The sequence below is a fragment of the Haliotis rufescens genome, unplaced genomic scaffold, assembly GCF_023055435.1.
Source record: "Haliotis rufescens isolate VD_foot unplaced genomic scaffold, xgHalRufe1.0.p SCAF_45, whole genome shotgun sequence".
In the NCBI taxonomy this organism is placed as follows: Eukaryota; Metazoa; Mollusca; class Gastropoda; order Lepetellida; family Haliotidae; genus Haliotis; species Haliotis rufescens.
In genome coordinates this window covers 2,731,867-2,750,286 of record NW_025964168.1, presented here as the reverse complement: position 1 = coordinate 2,750,286, position 18,420 = coordinate 2,731,867, and the positions used below count along the sequence as shown (strand labels likewise).

General features: G+C 38.2%; 1 protein-coding gene across 4 annotated transcripts in view; it reads right to left on the bottom strand.

The window, feature by feature from the left end:
* The window catches only part of LOC124145877 (integrator complex subunit 13-like), a 414,821-nt gene that overhangs the window by 78,586 nt on the left and 317,815 nt on the right, over positions 1-18,420 (bottom strand). The window contains exon 1 of one of the 4 annotated variants that reach the window (XM_048383132.1): positions 2,885-2,942. The exons of 1 other annotated variant lie outside the window; for it this stretch is intronic. The gene's annotated coding sequence lies outside the window, so the exon portion shown is untranslated. Of the gene's footprint in view, positions 1-2,114; positions 2,131-2,609; positions 2,730-2,884; positions 2,943-18,420 lie in introns of those variants that run through there. 2 more of the 4 variants (XM_046515832.2, XM_048383133.1) reach the window with 2 other exon arrangements.

Here is an 18,420-nt window from a genome sequence, read left to right as displayed (position 1 = left end):
CATGAGCATTGATCCACACAATTGGGATACGATGCCATGCATCAACCAAGTCGGCAAGCCAGACTACCTGATCCTGTTAGTCGCCTCTTACGACAAGCACATTATGGCAAGGCATTCACTAATTAACACAGGCAGGTGAGAACAGATCCATGTGACTTCACTTTCGTTGGGATCAGTTTCTGTGATTTGACTTCACTGTAAACCGATGGAGTGGATCCATACTCATGATTTCAGCCACTAGTTTGACATTTCCGGGCTCGATTATTTACAGGCCACTGTGGTACAGCTGCTATACTTCCCCTTATGACATACACACACTCACGCATTCATAACAAAGTTTGTTTGTTTGTTGTTTAACTCCGCAATATTCCAGCTATATGATGGCAGCCTGTAAATATTCAAGTTTGGACCAGACAATGCAGTGATTGACATCATGGGATATGATGACATGCATCAATCAAGTCAGCGAGCCTGTCACCCTATCCCTTTAGTCGCCTCTTACGACAAGCATAGTCGCCTTTTACGACAAGAATGGGTTGCTGAAGACCTATTCTTAGTGAACCCGCATCTTCACGGGTCGATAACAAAGTCATCATGTCATATGAAGGTTATATTCTCTCAATATCACATACCTTTTCCATCATATTGATCTCGAACTGGCTGAAATTCAAACACAGATACAGACATAAGCTGTGCAGCTATGCAGTGTATTGGAGCATATTTCTTTCACAAACTGACAATTTTATGCTCCATGAATACCGCTCATCTTTGAACTTTTGTATTTTATATATATATATAGTAATAATTAAATAAGTGGAGTAAGATTGAACACAGTTTTAATAGGCTAGCCCTTTCAACTCGTACCTGGTGACTCGTACGTGGTACGAGTTGAAAGAGCTAGCCTATTAAAACTGAGTTCAAACTTACTCCACTTATTTAATCATTACTATATTGTGCCTGAGAGTTAGAACTTTACTGTCCTTTTTATATATATATATATATATATATATACACAAAAATGAGGTAAATGTTCACTCGGTGTACATGTAATATATAATAAAATAATAAAGTTCACGTTAGTCTATCATCTTCTTTATATCAGTTTCAGACATAGTAAACTGATATAAAGAAGATGATGGACTAACGTGGACTTTATTATTTTATTATATATATATATATATATATATATATATATATATATATATATATATATATATATATATATATATAAAAAAACTACTCAAATTTTGATAGGAATTGTGACTATCCAAGTGGGGTCTGAATGTGACTGATTGCTTGGACATGTTGTCTTGCAAATAGTATTTGATACTGCCTGGATATGAAGCATATGTGCAACTTCATTACAAGTTTATTAAATATCCCGGGTAGAGTAGGTCTTCAGCAACCCACCCTTGCCGGAAAAGGCAACTATGCTTGTCCTAAGAGGCGACTAGCGGGATCGTGAGATCAGACTCACTGACTTGGTTGATGCATGTCATTGTATCTCTTTTGTGTAGATCGATGCTCATGATGTCAATCACTGGATTGTCTGATCCAGACTTGAATATGTACAGACTGCTGTCATGTAACTGGAACATCGCTGAGTGCGGCATTAAAAAACAAACAAACAAAAAAATTTAAAAAAATTACACAGTTCAATAAGTTATGACATAACATCATAGTATGACATATCTCAGTACTCCTGTCAAATGTGGAGTAGATACTTTAAGAAAATGAGAAAATCCAAAACTCAAATTTATTCCTAACATTAAATGACTTAATCCAGAAAATTGATAGCAGTGAAACATCAGTCTGAGCACAGCAAGCAGATCGAGATACACACCAGCAACACACCAGTGATGTACAAACAATCATTCTCAGGTCAGTTTGTATTCCCCAACATCTGTTCATGAGCTACCAACACCCACCTGCCCATGGTGATCCAACACACGGCAAGTACTTCATAGCTTCCCACTGTACCTTGAATCACAACTAACTACCTTGAAGACTGCTGACAGTGAAAATCCATAACATCATGAATAATTTTCTCAAAACTTACACCCACTGATCAAACAATACTTGTTAAAAAAAATAACACCTGCTAAATCACATACCTCTACAGCCTGTTCAGACATTTAACTTAGATGTTTCTCCCATCGATAATATAGCCATGGTTTCATGTACATTCACTACAAGATGATGTTGCTGAAGCTGGTCTTCGTGCCACCTTGGACACAATGTGATGCTACCACGAACACTTACATAATTCACACACGAGAGAGTGAGAAACATGTCAGTAGAGAATGGCAGCCGCTGACTACAAGAGGGCAACAAAAGTCATCCCAGCATGCAAAACATGCCATCTTTAATCAAACAAAACCTGTTTTCAACAGAAACGCTTTAAACACACAACAAATTGCCCTTCACCATCACCATCATCATTGTGAAATGTTGCGCTGTTGCGCCCAGTCATTAGAAACGGAAACATTGAAGAAAGGCTGACGAGATTTAGAAAAGATATAAATCAACAGGAACCCTCGCGCCTATCAAAGGGAACCAACACAATGTTACACCACACACACACACACATACACACAACATCTTAGTACCTTGCAGAATCCTGAGTTGATGAAGGTTGATGCATAAAAACAGGCAAGAAAAGTAAAATTTGGCATTAAATACCAGCGATGGGTTAGCTCAGTGATCAGGGGAGGCAATAAGCAAGCGGGCACACCGGGGGAAAAGTATAATTATCATGTCGGAATTTCATTGATTTTCTCGAATAGCCCTCTTCCTATTGCTCTGAGAATAAGGAACGGTATAGAAGCCAGAGCGAAACACTTGGTAAACTTACAACAAAACAGGATGAAACTGGAAAACTTACACCTGTTGATTTCTTGATAAAGTTGTGATTCTGGAGGATGCTGTGCTGACCCTTACATAGGCGTGAGGGAGGTGTGCCCCCTTAAATCTCCACGCACAAGGAGAGAGAGGATTTAGCATGAGGAGAGTGCACAACAACACAATGTACAGTAATGGATACCTCCCGTCAAGCAGGTAGGGGATTTCAAATTTCAAATATCAAATTTCGACACTTGAAATTTTTATTTAGGCTGACATTTAAATCTTGATCTTGTGTATGCTGAATTTTATGACCTCTGTGTATGAAATGTCATTGCAGGTAGGGGATCTCAAATTGCAAATATCAAATTTCAATACTTGAAATTTGTGCTGACATTTAACTCCTGACATTGTGCATGCTGAATTTAATTACCTCTGTGTTTGTTTGAATCATCATTGCAGAATGAGTGGTTGTACTAATGGAATTTTATCTGTGGAAATAAGTCAATCCTATTTTTGATCCATTAGGTTCTATTACAATGAACATCCAATCTGAATCTAAAAGAAACACAGAATCAGGGTTCTGAAACCATTCTTAAAGATGAGTTCATTTGCAATCTTACAATGTTGTAAATGTAACTCACTGGCTTTACTGCAATTTGACTGTTTCAATGTGACAACGTTCCAGTTGTATTTGATGGTATCTGAATACTGAAAAGTTCAAGTTACATTTTACAACGTCCAAACAATGTTCAAGCAAGAACTACGACATACATTTTTTAATGCTGTAAACGTGACTCTTTGTACTGATATGTGACTGTACTACAATGTTTCTGTCACATTTGACAATGTGTGGATCCCGAATTATTCAAGTTACATTTCACAAAGTCCAAATAATGTTCAAGAAAGAACAGATATCGACAAGATTCTAAGAACTACAACAGCAATCTGAGGCTGATGATGAGGGAGGGACTTGATTGCCCCTCCTCACAGCACGGGGATGAACGGTCATGATGGGGATTAAAGTTTTCCTCAACTTTCTGCTTAGTTTGGTCAATCACGTACCTGATCTCTATATTGTAGTGTTCATACAAAGTTATTGACTTTTGTTTTCAGAGATACTTAAAGGTGTTGAAATGTTCCTTCTGATAGAAATTATCACGCAAATATTAATTCTGTAATGTTTCAGTGAATTTTCAGTGAGATCAAAGGATGACGTTAATGCATTCTTTAGCAAGAGAAATATCTCCAATGCATGTCCTCTCACATAAACAATTCGAATTGTCTTCACAAATGGCTTTCTTCCACATTATAAAGACGGAAAAGTATGATGCTACTGCCATTTTCCAAAGGAATAATTTATATTCTTTAGCTCCTCGGAAATGAGGTATCATCAGCCTTGCTCAAAAACACAAGAATGACAATTGCAAAAGTTGATCCGAACTTTTAAGGAAGAATGTGCATGTTTAATGCGCTTTTCTTGAAATAAAGGTGACAAAAAACACTTCCATAATTATAAGAAATTGCTGCTAAAAGCATTCCATTGTATGACTCTGACTACATATGTTTTTCTTGAAAGTCCTGCTGAACCGATCGGCTTAAACATGGAGTTTAATATGCTGGGCTGGAACATGTAATGGAAGCATTGCTGAATACAATCAGAAGAAGATCTTGATTGCTCATACAATTTCAAACTGGATGAAAGTCACAGAGTTTGTATTAGCTCCCGGCTGCAATGTTTATGCCTCGTATTTAAAGCATCTTACAGGGCTACTAGTAATTATTGATTTTAGAAATAAACTACCAATAATTCATATCCCTTTTTATTTTACGATATTTTCATTTCTTAATTAAGACAATAATGTTTAAACTTCTTTAATTTACTATTATAGTGACATTTGGTGTAGATCCTTATACAGTTGTGAAGCAGTGCACATGACTACGAACAGGTAGGAGTAAGTAAGATGTAATTTGTTGATTTCTTTCAAAATTGATTTTTCAAGTATTCCTTAAAGCAAGAAAATAGTGTGACATTAAGCCAGTTGACAGACACAGTCATAACTGTCAGCGCTTGTTCAACTGCAACATTTAAGAACAGCATACAACTGCAATACTTAACTTTATGGAATCAGTACTTAACTGTACAGGACCAGTACTTAGCTGTATAGGACCAGTACTTAACTGTATAGGATCGGTACTTAACTGTACAGGACCAGTACTTAACTGTACAGGATCAGTACTTAACTGTATAGGACCAGTACTAAACTGTACAGGACCAGTACTTAACTGTATAGGACCAGTACTTAACTGTATAGGACCAGTACTTAACCATATAGGATCAGTACTTAACTGTACAGGATCAGTACTTAACTGTACAGGACCAGTACTTAGCTGTATAGGACCAGTACTTAACTGTATAGGATCGGTACTTAACTGTACAGGACCAGTACTTAACTGTACAGGATCAGTACTTAACTGTATAGGACCAGTACTTAACTGTACAGGACCAGTACTTAACTGTACAGGACCAGAAGTTAACTGTATGGGGCCAGTACTTTACTGTATAGGACCAGTACTTAACTGTACAGGACCAGTTCTTAACTGTATGGGACAAGTACTTAACTGTACGGGACCAGTACTTAACTGCATAGGACCAGTACTTAACTGTACAGGACCAGTACTTAACTGTATGGGACAAGTACTTAACTGTATAGGACCAGTACTTAACTGTACAGGACCAGTACTTAACTGTATAGGACCAGTACTTAACTGTATAGGACCAGTTCTTAACTGTATAGGACCAGTACTTAACTGTACAGGACCAGTACTTAACTGTATAGGACCAGTACTTAACTGTATAGGACCAGTTCTTAACTGTATAGGACCAGTACTTAACTGTATAGGACCAGTACTTAACTGTACGGGGCCAGTACTTAACTGTATAGGACCAGTACCTGAAAAGGGTTTTCGAAAAGGGTTAGCATGTCCTGCCATACTGGCTGCACCTGCCACTTTACACAATCTGCACAAAAATGTAAGTGTTTCTTGCGTGATGCAGTACTCTTGTGATGCGGTTTTGTCCAAATTTTAAAGAGAAGTGATTAGAATATCACGTAAATGTCTCATACAATAACGATAGAAATCACCAAGGCATTTGTTTAAAATTTTGAATTTAATCTGTAGCCATTATGGTTCCAAGAATAACACTTTCTGAAATCTCTTTATTTTAGTTGTTTTTTAAGAGACACAGTACATCTATATAAGTACATCTTCAGTGCAGCACTATGGTATGTAACAGTCACTGACATCAAGACGCTTCTAGCCCTAGCCTGATCAGTGGATACTAATGGTTGGTCATACAAATTGGGTTTGTTTTCAGCAGGTAGGGTAATTTCGACTTTATATTGTTGAAAAGGACTAAAATGTGACTGGCAGATCTGTAAATAAATAACTAAACAAGTGATTTAATTGCTCTGGCCTTGTTTTCAGGTGAATGGTGTTTTTGTAAGCGATGAATTAGTCTTGCGTATAAATATTCTGAACGAATAAAATTCACATGTAGAAATTGACTGAGGGAAGGAAATACAGCCCACATCCTGGGAATATTGTTCCACAGGAACCAATACTCCTGGTACCATAATCGACGTAATAAGCGCCCAGGGCGCTCTCAAAATTAGAAATATGGGGCTCTTATTAGAATATTATTTTGGTGAAAAAAACAGAGTTGAAAGATAAATTTCATGGTTTATGCAGACAGCCTGAACTGTTTATATACGACAGATATATTTTTCCAGAATTTAATTGCCCATAATTAAGAGTGCATATAACACACGAGTGTGTATTATAGGTGAATAAATAAGTCTTGTGTACATTCATCAATCAGAAGGGGTGCTAATTGGGATTATTAGAGCTGAGCGCTTATTACGTCGAATACGGTATATCAATTTCTCCAGGGCAAATGTTCAGGGGCAACATGTTTACTCGGACATTTCCACATCTATAAGGATGAGGATCCATCAGTACAACACTGGATTCATATTCACATATTTTTCAATTAATTCACAATATTAATATATTTCTATAAAAGATATGTTCCACATGAGCCTTCCTTCACATGGAAATAATTGTAGTTAAGGAGTATATTTTATACAAATTTCTCAGAAGTTGACGGATGACAATGGCGACACAATTTACGGACAACAACTTCTTTATTTTCAAATAATTCATGCGTGGGAACTTTCAATATGGCGAATAAAAGACGTGCTACCCAAAATGCATTGTGGGTCAATTACCCGAGGCACTGTGGGTATTATGTTCGATAGATAAATTGTTAGTTGATAAAGTATAATGTTAATTATTTCCTATAACATATATATATTTTATACTACTGTTACGCAGATGCACAATATATATAGAATGGGCCATATTAATTGCCGTGCTAGACACGTGTAGTTACGCTGTACCTGTGGACTGGGGTAAGATAGCCTCAGAGAGCATGGTAATGAAAATATACACAGTGGAGACCTGTGTAAACGCTAAGTAGAAAACCAGCATGGTGCACGGAAGTAGTTGTGGATTGAAGAGTTATGGATGCTAAGAATGGAGATAGCCTATACGAGCCGGTGGGCGATGTTGTTATTGCATAAACTCATAATAAAATTATGTACAATAGCAACATTTTGGTGTAGATCCTTATACCGATTATCCTTACTTAACAACGGTATAAGGATCTATACTGAAATGTCACCATGACAGTAACATAAAGAAGTTGTTATCCATAAAATTGTGTCAACTGTGTCCTGGAGTATTTAGTTAATTAAAACTAAAAGCAAAAAAATCATTTTCCATAATAATAAGAAATCTCCATTTTCCATTGTACAATTCCGACTTGCTACAATAATGTCTTTATCCTGGTAAATGTGAGCCTGTAATTGGATTATACATATAGACAATTGCCAGATGTACATTAAGTCTGTGAACTGTTTCCAATTCCGAGGACACAAACTACCATTCTGTGGACATGCAGATTGTGAATCAGACAAGCCTGTAGATTAGATTTGCATGGAGATTACGAGGGTGCAAACGGAAGACACGATATGGAATTGACATGTAAGTACCCTGAATCAACAGCAGAAATAGGGAACAGATCCCCTTAATCAATGTGCATAGAAAGCCATTAAGGAACTTGTGTTTTTTTCAATCACTTTTTGTCCAGGGATGTAGGCTATGATGAATGATATCCACAATTACATCACATGTTGTATGGAGAAAGGAAGGGTCATTTGCCCTGAAATAGATTTTACATTTTCATTTTACTTCAAGGTGTTAATAATTCAATTTCTGGCAAAACTGCTGGATGATTTTCAATTGATTCTTCTCGAGCAGCTTTGCTTGAGGAGTTGGGAAGAACATTAGACCAAAGCCATTAATACATCTAAAACTTTTGTTAAAGTTATCAATCTTTATAAACAGGATTTGTTAATTTGTTTTCAATTTAAATTAAAATTATCCATCTTGACTATTAACATTCTTGAAATTTACATTCTACAGAAACATTGTCTCAGTTGAATATTAACATAAGGGCTGTAAACAAACACCCCAAGTTATTCATTGCCATAACAAACTACACAGAAGTTTCGTACTCTTCAACTCAATACTTAAACCTGTGCTCCATGAGTGAGTGAGGGAGTATGGTTTTATGTCGCTTTTAGAAAAATTCAGAGCAGGGGACACCAGAATTGGGCTTCAACCATTGTATCCATGTGGGGAATCAAACCCAAGCCTTGAGCATGATGAACAAACCCTTTAACCACAAGGCCACCTGACACTGGACATTGACATTGGATCCCATGAAGATCCGGGGTAGAGTAGGTCTTCAGCAACCCTTGCTTGTCGTAAAAGGCGACTATGCTCGTCGTAAGAGGCGACTAACGGGATCGGTTGGTGAGGCTTGCTGACTTGGTTTGATGCATGTCGACATATCCAAATTGTATGAAGTGATGCTCATGATATCAATCACTGAATTGTCTGGTCCAGACTCGATTATTTACAGACCGCCGTCATATAGCTGAGCGAGGCGTTAAAGAACAAACAAACAAACAAACAAACAAACATTAATATTGGACATGTAAACCATATTGGAAATAGTACATACTCTGATCCATTTGGTAACCTAACATATTGAAATTTTTATAACTTCGATACACTTTAATTTCCTTCCCATCTGTATGTTTTATCATGTTTTTTATCGAAAGCCTACAGAACTTTATCCTTGTTAATACAAAGTGGAGGAGTTTCCGTCCACTGTATGCATTGTTTGTTTGTTGACCAGACAATCCAGTGATTGACATCATGCGCATTGATCCACTTAATTGGGATACGATAAAATGCATCAACAAAGTCAGAGAGCCTGACCACCCGATCCCGTTAGTCGTCTCTTACAACAAGCATAGTCGCCTTTTACGGCAAGAATGGGTTGCTGAAGACCTACTCCAACCCGGATCTTTTCATATCTTAAGAAAACAAATCACAATAGTGAACACATATTACATCGGTAAACACTCATCATGGACAACACATCACATACGCAATGGTAAACATAATAGTCGATCGAAAACATCAGAAGGAAGGGTGAGTTGATATAATGAACTGGAAGCAGTAATGGAAACCCAAAGCCAGACCACAGTTGTTCACTTTATACTAAAATACTTTATGGGTAAACATAAAAGAGTATTTCACAGAAACGACTGTTACTTGTACATTCACGTCTGAGTTTTGCAGTGATGAAAATGGATGGAGATCATTAGCACACGCTTACATCGTCCCACAATGCATTATCTGGTATTAAGAGTTCAAATAGGCCATTCATGAATACGGCCACATTTACATTTCATTTAAGAGTGTCAATTAACATTTCATACAGTATGTGTTTTATGTCTTGTGGTTCGACTTGTCTGATCTCTGTTGTGTGTGCTAATCCATAGCCTTTAGATGGCAGCAGGACAAATATGTCGGACGACTCAATGTTCTGACACAGTCCCACTTCCCTACAAGGTCACTATATTCAAGGTCAAGGTCACTATATTCAAGGTCAAGGTCACGGTATTACCGGTATACCTGTGTACAACAATACACGTTTAAATGTTTTTACGTACTGCAAAATATTTTTTCTGTGTTCTTGTATACATGGTAAAAACTATATTTATAAAGTGTCAAGCATAGAAAAATCTACACAGAAATTCACTCATAAAATGATGTTTCTCTTCAAAATTGAAAGGCGGAAACGCGGAAGTAATTTTTTTCTCATGGCAGAGGCCACTGACCATGCTGACTTTGATGTTGTAATATTTACTTCAGATTGTAGAAATTAGGATCTGTATGCACAATCAAAAATCAGTGTAAACATTCCAAACGTAGTGTAATACGTATCACAATACAGATACCATTAAGTTTTGTTAATCTGACACTTGTTAATCCGACAATCGGCTTTATCCGACTCGACAGTCTTGCACTCCGACTCCGAAACACCTAATTTGCAATGAAGTACTGAAATCAATCATTAATCACTCTAATTAATCCGACACAGTGATTAGCATACTCTGTGGTTAACTGCCTGCGAGTACACAGTCCGTGTTTTGATGCAAGACGAGTCGGCATGTTCAAGGCATGTTTTTTTTGTAGAAGATGTGAAAAAGTTAAAAACTTGTGCCGACAGGGCAATAATATAAGGGTAATGCTATTTTTCAGGGCATTATCATAAGCAGAAGCCCGAGGTCTTCCATTAACTGCCTGACAAAGGAGGGCAGGTGAAAAGACCGAGAGCTTCTGCAAATGATAATGCCCTGAAAAATAGCGTTACCATTATTATAGCTAAAATGGATAGAATTTGTTATCAAATAAAAATAAACAACAATATCGGTTTTGAAACATTTAGTGCAATCAACACAAATGTCACTGACCCACTTTTACAAATATGGAAACGTCATAGAACAAACCTGATGATGTCACTATTGAACGTGACGTTGTCTATCCTTATCCCTATGACGCCACCTAACAATAGGCGTGATAATGGCCTGCGTCAAACAATATGAGGGTATTATCAAGTTACAGTGGACCGCTCATTTCTGATAACAGGCCGGCGGTTTAATGATAATTCTATCCATTTTAGCTATAAGGGTATATAAATGATACTGATGGCATGTCAGACACTCACACTGATGAAAACCACCATAGTAATGCCACGACTGACAACTTAACAGCACAACCGGGTCCTGGGTATGATACACATAGGAGCCACCCATGTCCACATTGCTGGTATTTTTGGTTGCTCCCATGTTGCTGTTACAATGTAACAGACAGACAGGGCAGACACAAGAGAAGAACAGGCAGGCCCAGTAAACTATGCACAATGAAGACCGGTACTTGCATACTTTGCATCTCTGGAATCACTTCCTGACAATGATGTCACCAGCGACGAATGCCTAAGGGCATATTGTTATACAACAGACAGTGGCCAGGTGACACAGGGCTCAAGGAATTTGGACTAACAGACCTTACAGAGGACAGTTATTGACAGCACAACATCGTTGCCAGAGATTGTGATGGGCCTTGACTGTACATTTTTGGCAGCGACATGATTTTGTACGTTATATTGATTATGAATTATGTATTGCCACACATACTTTATCCAACAAACGCTATCTTCCAGGCTGTGGCTATAGTCAAAGTAGACACAATTTATTGACAACAACTTCTTTAATAACTGTAAAGGCGACGTTCGGTATAGATCTGTATACCGCTGTGAAGCAAGAATGGCTATAGTATACTCCAGTATTAAACAAGGTCAGTGGACAGCCTGATATTGGGGAGCTTCACTGTATCTCCAACTAACTCCATCTTCCAGGCCATGGCTAAACAAGGTCAGTGGACAGCCCGATGCTGGGTAGGTGATTGAGAGAGACGTATGTGTGTGTCAGCAGCTCCCACTGTGTAGGAGTGTACATGACATACAGAAGGTTCCTGCCTAAAACTGCTGCCCCGCCAGTCACCGGTGCGACCTTAAATACAGCTAGTAGAACGAAGTAGACCTGGTGTGATAAGAAACAACAAACCCATTGTGATGAAGCTTGGCTAATCAGACCAATGACTACACTTTGGAACTCAACCAAACTACCAGCAGCGTTTCTGGGATAAAACTGCATTGGGAAATCATCAATTCTCAAAGAAAGAAGCATGTTTGACAATTGAAAGTTTATAAAAAAAGATATATTTAATTTTGTTTATTGATTCAACAATTGATGAAAGAAAGACTAAAATTTTGAGGAGTATCACTCCACAGTACATTCAACCTGGATCTTCCTGGGGGATGTGTGATGTGGTCTCATTGATGTAAGAAGACTGAATAATCCCTGTGTTATGTTTTTCTTCTTATCACATGGTAACAAAAATTCATGTAAAGCATCTCCGCATGTGGTTATGAATTTTATGTGATGCAAAATATTCTAATTTTTATAATTTCTTCAACAATGGCCACAGTAAACGTCTAAAAGTAACTTTATGGCATCATCTTCTGTACAAGTCCTACCTTGATCACTGAGACATTCTAAACGAATACATTTTATTTCCAATTCAAAGAACAAAGCTTAATTCTTTATCAATATACTATGATTAAATCAAAACTCCATTGTAGAGCTATTAATACTTACAAAATATCCGCTTTGTCAGTCGTTTGGTTTCTGAGAAGATGATTTACATTTTCCACAATGGAAGAAAAACTTTTCAATTTAAACAGTGTGCTTCATTTTTCAATTCCATGACATGAAGACATCAAAGTCAAACTATGAACCTACAATTCTTCAAAATATTTCAGCTGACTGGATATTGTGGTTTCTGAGGAGGTAATAACACTCTTCTGTATATAGTTTTTCATTTTAACTGAAAAGAACAAATTTGTATCCACATGTGATGCTGCACAGCAAGTCAAAGTTTTAGATGCTTAGACTTTGTGGTTTCTAAGACAAATGTCCTTCAACATTATTTGCACAATTTGATTCCTTTTTCATTTTGAGGTGGGGTGAGGTGAAATTGTGTTTAACGCTGCATCCAAGATTATTGCACTTATATAGTGACGTGCATGTATGTGTATGTGTTTGTGTGGCTGCTTGTACTAGTCCGGACTGATGCCGATTTACAGTGCTAGCTCACTGAGATACCATGCCACAGTTTAACATGAAAACCCCACTCAGACACAGTATACTAACTCCGAGCCAACCAGTCCTTAATTGTTATAGTCCCTTAATACTGAGCGCCAGACAGGGTAACAACAAGTACCATCTTTAAACGTCTTTTGGTATGATGCGGCCGGGGATCGAACCCCGGACCTTCTGTTCTCCGGGCGGATGCTCTACCACTAGACCACGGAGGCGGTCTTTTCATTTCGAAGCAAAAGAATACCGTCAGTCACTCCATGAACTACCCTCAGTCAGTTTATGATGCCTGACATCCTCCTACCGTGTCATGCTCCGTCTGTAGTTTCGGAGAAGAAGGTGCAAACTTTAAAGGGAAAACCAATTACTGTATTCAACGTAATAAGCGCCTGGGGCGTTCTCAAAATTAGAAATAGGGGGCTCTTATTAGAATATTATTTTGGTGGAAAAAAACAGAGTTGAAAGATAAATTTCATGGTTTATGCTGACAGCCTGAAATGTTTATGTACGACATATATATCTTTCCAGAATTAAATTGCCCATAATAAAGGGTGCATTTAACACACGAGTGCGTTTTATACGTGAATAAATAAGTCTTGTGTACATTAATTAAACGGAAAGGGTGCTAATTAGGATTATTCACTTGCCAATATATTAACAAATATCGCTGTCGGTGCTTATAAGGGCGGGGCGCTAATTACGTCGAATACGGTAGTTACTTATTCCATGGAATGAATAAATCACTCCAACATGCATGATCTTCTCCTTTAGTAGTGACTTAATGTAATAGTGCAGGGACTGTAACAAACTGTGGCCTTTTATGTACGGAGCTCTGATTTCATGTTAAAATATGTGAATCATGCATAAATGAAAGCACAAATGCCAAACCAAAAAATCGATACAGTTGGGGAAAACACATGTCATATGCAATGTGAATTTGACTCCCTACGCCGCTAGCTACATAAAAATCAAGAATGTTAAAATTTAAAGCCAACTACATAAAACTCAAGAATGTTAAAATTTAAAGCCAACTACATAAAAATCAAGAATGTTAAAATTTAAAGGCAATTCCTGTTTAATGATATCACTTCCAATGCAAGATGGTTTTCAAAGCAGAAAGTCCTCTGACTCCAGCAACCACAGCTAAAGTTATATGTAATTTTGGTTAAGTAACCTTTACTCTAAAAAATATTTCACTTTGGGAAAAAAAATAATCAGATTTCATTGTCTGTGTGTATAATACACTCACACCTCTACACCTCAGCAAAACTTATGCATTACATGAATTTTTTTAACAGCATTAAGACTTACAGAGATCACAAAAAGCAAGCCAATCTGTCATGGTGGTCTGCTTAAGAACACTCTGGGTAACGAAGAGTCTCTGATGTGTTTTCAACTGCTCTCCACTACTCCTACTTCAGATTGTGTGGAGAATTCATGTAATTTGTACTACAGACTTTTCAGTCTTTTTGTCTGCGATAACTTTATGCAATGTCAAGTTATTGTGTGTGGATTCAACCCCTGTATATTAGGGCTGGGACAGGTAACTCGGGTACTCGGGTCGGGTGGTTCCTGAGTAGGACCCGGCTACCCACAGGACTACCCGGACCCGTGGTTAGTCACGTGATATATTGTTTAATGACAACAACTCACTGTAGCTCAGTGGTTACACTTCAAGTCGCTAAAGTTCACATTTCTTTCTGACGATGAACACATTCCTTTGACTTGTATATGTGTGAGTAAAGATAAAGCTTCAGTCAACTTCGGTGCATGATCTGATCGTTTGATACATGTATCTAAACAGTTTTTGCCAGGGCTGCAGTAAAACAATTCCCAATCAGACATTTTGTTCCCAACTATTGAGTCCTTCAGTGGTTACCCCGGTAGGGTCGGGTAATGGGGGGTCAGGTACCCGGCTACCCACAGGACTACCCGGACCCGTGGTGGTCGGGTAATGGGGGGTTGGGTACCCAGGTAGGGTCGGGTAATGGGGGGTCGGGTAAAGGGGGGTTAGGTACCTGGGTAGTAAATTTGGACTCGTCCCAGCCCTACTGTATATACATCTTTTCATAGACATCATTTAGGATACTTCTTGCCCCTTCGTGAAGGGTGCCAATACTCAATTAGCAACATATATTTAGACTTTTGTTTGAATTAAGAAGTGAATTGAGTGCTTGATGGCCAAATTTAAGGTTTTGAAATTGATTTACGTCACAACGCAAAAGTAGAAACAAACGTCATTTGAAAGTTAATCTTGAAACAGAAAAGACAGCTTGGAATGTACCATTACTATTAGATTGTGATTCATAAACACATGCTCATGATTTAGTTGAATCTTACAATCGACTCTGCTTTATGCAGATATTTCTATTGGATATGGATAGGGTTTTGTAGCTTTATTTAAGAAGGATAAAAGAAAACACATCCTCTTTCCTACAATTCAGAGAAAATTTGAAAACTTCAGAAAACTATTGCGACAGATTTCTCTAGACTGTGGCCATTATATATATCCACCTATGTCCATCCTGGTGATCTGACACAACTTCTCTGACTGTACATCCCTGAGTGAGTGAATGAGTTGGGTTTAACGGCGCTTTTAACAGTATTCCAGTAATATCACGGCGTGTCAGCTTAAGGTGGAAGGAAAGCCCGAAGTGATGCAGGTCTTGGACGTTTACCACTTCGGTAAAACCCATGACCAAGGGTATGGTGCTGACAAACCTGGAAACATAATCGGGGCAATCGGGATTCGAACCCACAATCATGGGTTTCTGGCGAGCCCAAGGGATGCAACTCTGCACAGCGAACCGCAGTGCCTTAGACGACTGGGACACCCGTGCCCACCCCCCAACACACACACATCCCTGAGAGAGTGAGAAGAAATGATTAGAGATATACTTACACATCGGCACAAACACTTGTCACACGTTCCACAGACCAGCAGATAAATGGAGCCGGTTCATGACAGTTAATCTGAAACACACAAGATGGTTATCATAAATTGAATGCATTATGCGAGATGACACTAGTGTGATCCGAGATAAATAGAGGATATTATAGTGTTCATGTCATACTATGACACGAGTGTCTAAATTCCAGTACTTCCCGAGCAACAGTATGACATGAATACAAACATTATGTTCTATTTATTACCAAAGAAGATGTCTATATTCAGAGACAAATTTTAATGTTAAGCTATAAGGACAGCAAGTCACAACAGCAGCGGAACCACAATTTGTCGAATGATGTCAACAATCTTCAGCTATGACGTCGTTTCTAGTGTGACATCATTCTGACCTCATGTCACAATAAGATTCAAGTGACGTCAACACTGCCTTCCACTAGACGATACACTGTTGTCTCGTGATGTGATATGACTCTTGGGACACATAGGATTTTTATGAACCCCGATATGTTTGCCCTCGAAGGTTATAAATGCAGCTACACCGTTTGGGTGTGTCCTTGTGTATTCCATATAGTCACTACCGTATCAAGGATAAATGGAAATAACCTATGTGTGGAAATATGGCATTTAACGTATAGCTGCACCCCTCATGGTTTATCCTCCCTGAAGTGTTTTATTGTACGATAAACAACTTTATTTCTTAAAAAAACATACTTAATAAAAGATATTCCTGAGATGCTTAATGTACTTAATACATGTCGGTTCAAGGCGGTTCAAGGCTGTTCAAGGCTGTTCAAGGCCGTTCATGGCTTCAACCCTTGAGGATCCGGGGTAGAATAGGTCTTCAGCAACCCATGCTTGCCGTAAAAGGTGACTATGCTTGTTGTAAGAGGCGACTAACGGGATCTGGTGGTCAGGCTCGCTGACTTGGTTGATGCATGTCATCGTATCCTAATTGAGTGGATCGATGCTCATGATATCTATCACTGGATTGTCAGGTCCAGACTCGATTATTTACAGACCTCCGTCATATAGCTGGAATATTGCTGAGTGCGGCGTAAAACAACAAACCAACCAACCAACTGTTCAAGGCTTCAGCAAATCTCACTGTGAGAAACAGCCAGTAACTCTCCAATGAATACTTCTGTAGTTTTTCCAGATCTATCACACTCCATCCACAAATTGATATCAAACACAAGTGTTCAGAAAGGGAAAAGAAGCAAAAGTGAGCAATTATCAAGTCTTAGACATTTTCAAAAGCAGTGTGATTCCCAATACAATCTGAACTTCTCTACCAAATTTCCTCCAGCCTGTTTCCGTCTTATTTCACCATCTGAATGTTACAATTTCAGACTGACATTCTGCCTGTCAACCATCTACCACCATGTTTAATGAAGTTGAACAAAAATTGATACGTCTAAATCCAGGCCTTTTTGAAAAGGTTCACAAAATCTGTCCAGGCCTGTTAAACCACAGCAGAGCTGCAGTCCCAGTGTTAATTGCTGTTAGTTTGGTGACAGATGTAGACGTGAGCTGAGGAAACATGTTATGGTGACAGCATCTTCCGTCCTCAAAGTGACCTTCAGAGCAAGAGTTGATGGTTTAAATTTGGCTTTTAAGCTTGTAAGGCACAGAGACCAATATAAACCTGAGTCTTTCAAGGTCAAGTGTATCTCAAATGTTGAAGGTAAGAAAAACTGAATATAACAACCATGAGGTTCAGTAGCTCACCTTGCAGTAGCTCACCTGGCAAGTTTTTAAGCCTTAACTGGATAACATTAACTGGATATTTGTCAATGTGTAGTTAGATGTTCAATGTACTTACAGGTCAAATTCATCATAATATCAATGTATTGTCTTTTACAGGTCAAATACATCATGAATTCAATACATACTACTCAATTGTCCTTAAAGATACTGCGATATTTTATAATGTTGCAAAACTAAGGGAAACAGCTTAAGTGTACTTAATTATTTTTTAACTTAAAATAATGATGCTGTAAATGTTTCATTTCCATGGCAATAATGAAAACTTTTTGCATGACAACATCTCACAACAATAAGTCATAGACCCGTGAAGGGCTGGGGTAGAATAGGTCTTCAGTAACCCATGCTTGCCAAAAGGCCACTATTCTTATCGTAAGAGGTGACTAACGGGATCGGGTGGTCAGGCTCGCTGACTTAGTTGATGCATGTCATTGATCCCAATTGCGTGGATCGATGCTCATGATATCAATCACTGGATTGTCTGGTCCAGACTCGATTATTTACAGATCACTGTCAAGTAGGTGGAATACTGCTGAGTGAGGCATTAAATAAACAAACAAACAGTCATATACAGTATCCCTCCCGGACACTCCGAATATTTCTATCAAAGATGCGCAGTATATTCACATGTTAAATACATCTGGATTCTGGAATACCCAAAGATAGACATTCATTTATGGCACTGTCATATAAACACTGAAC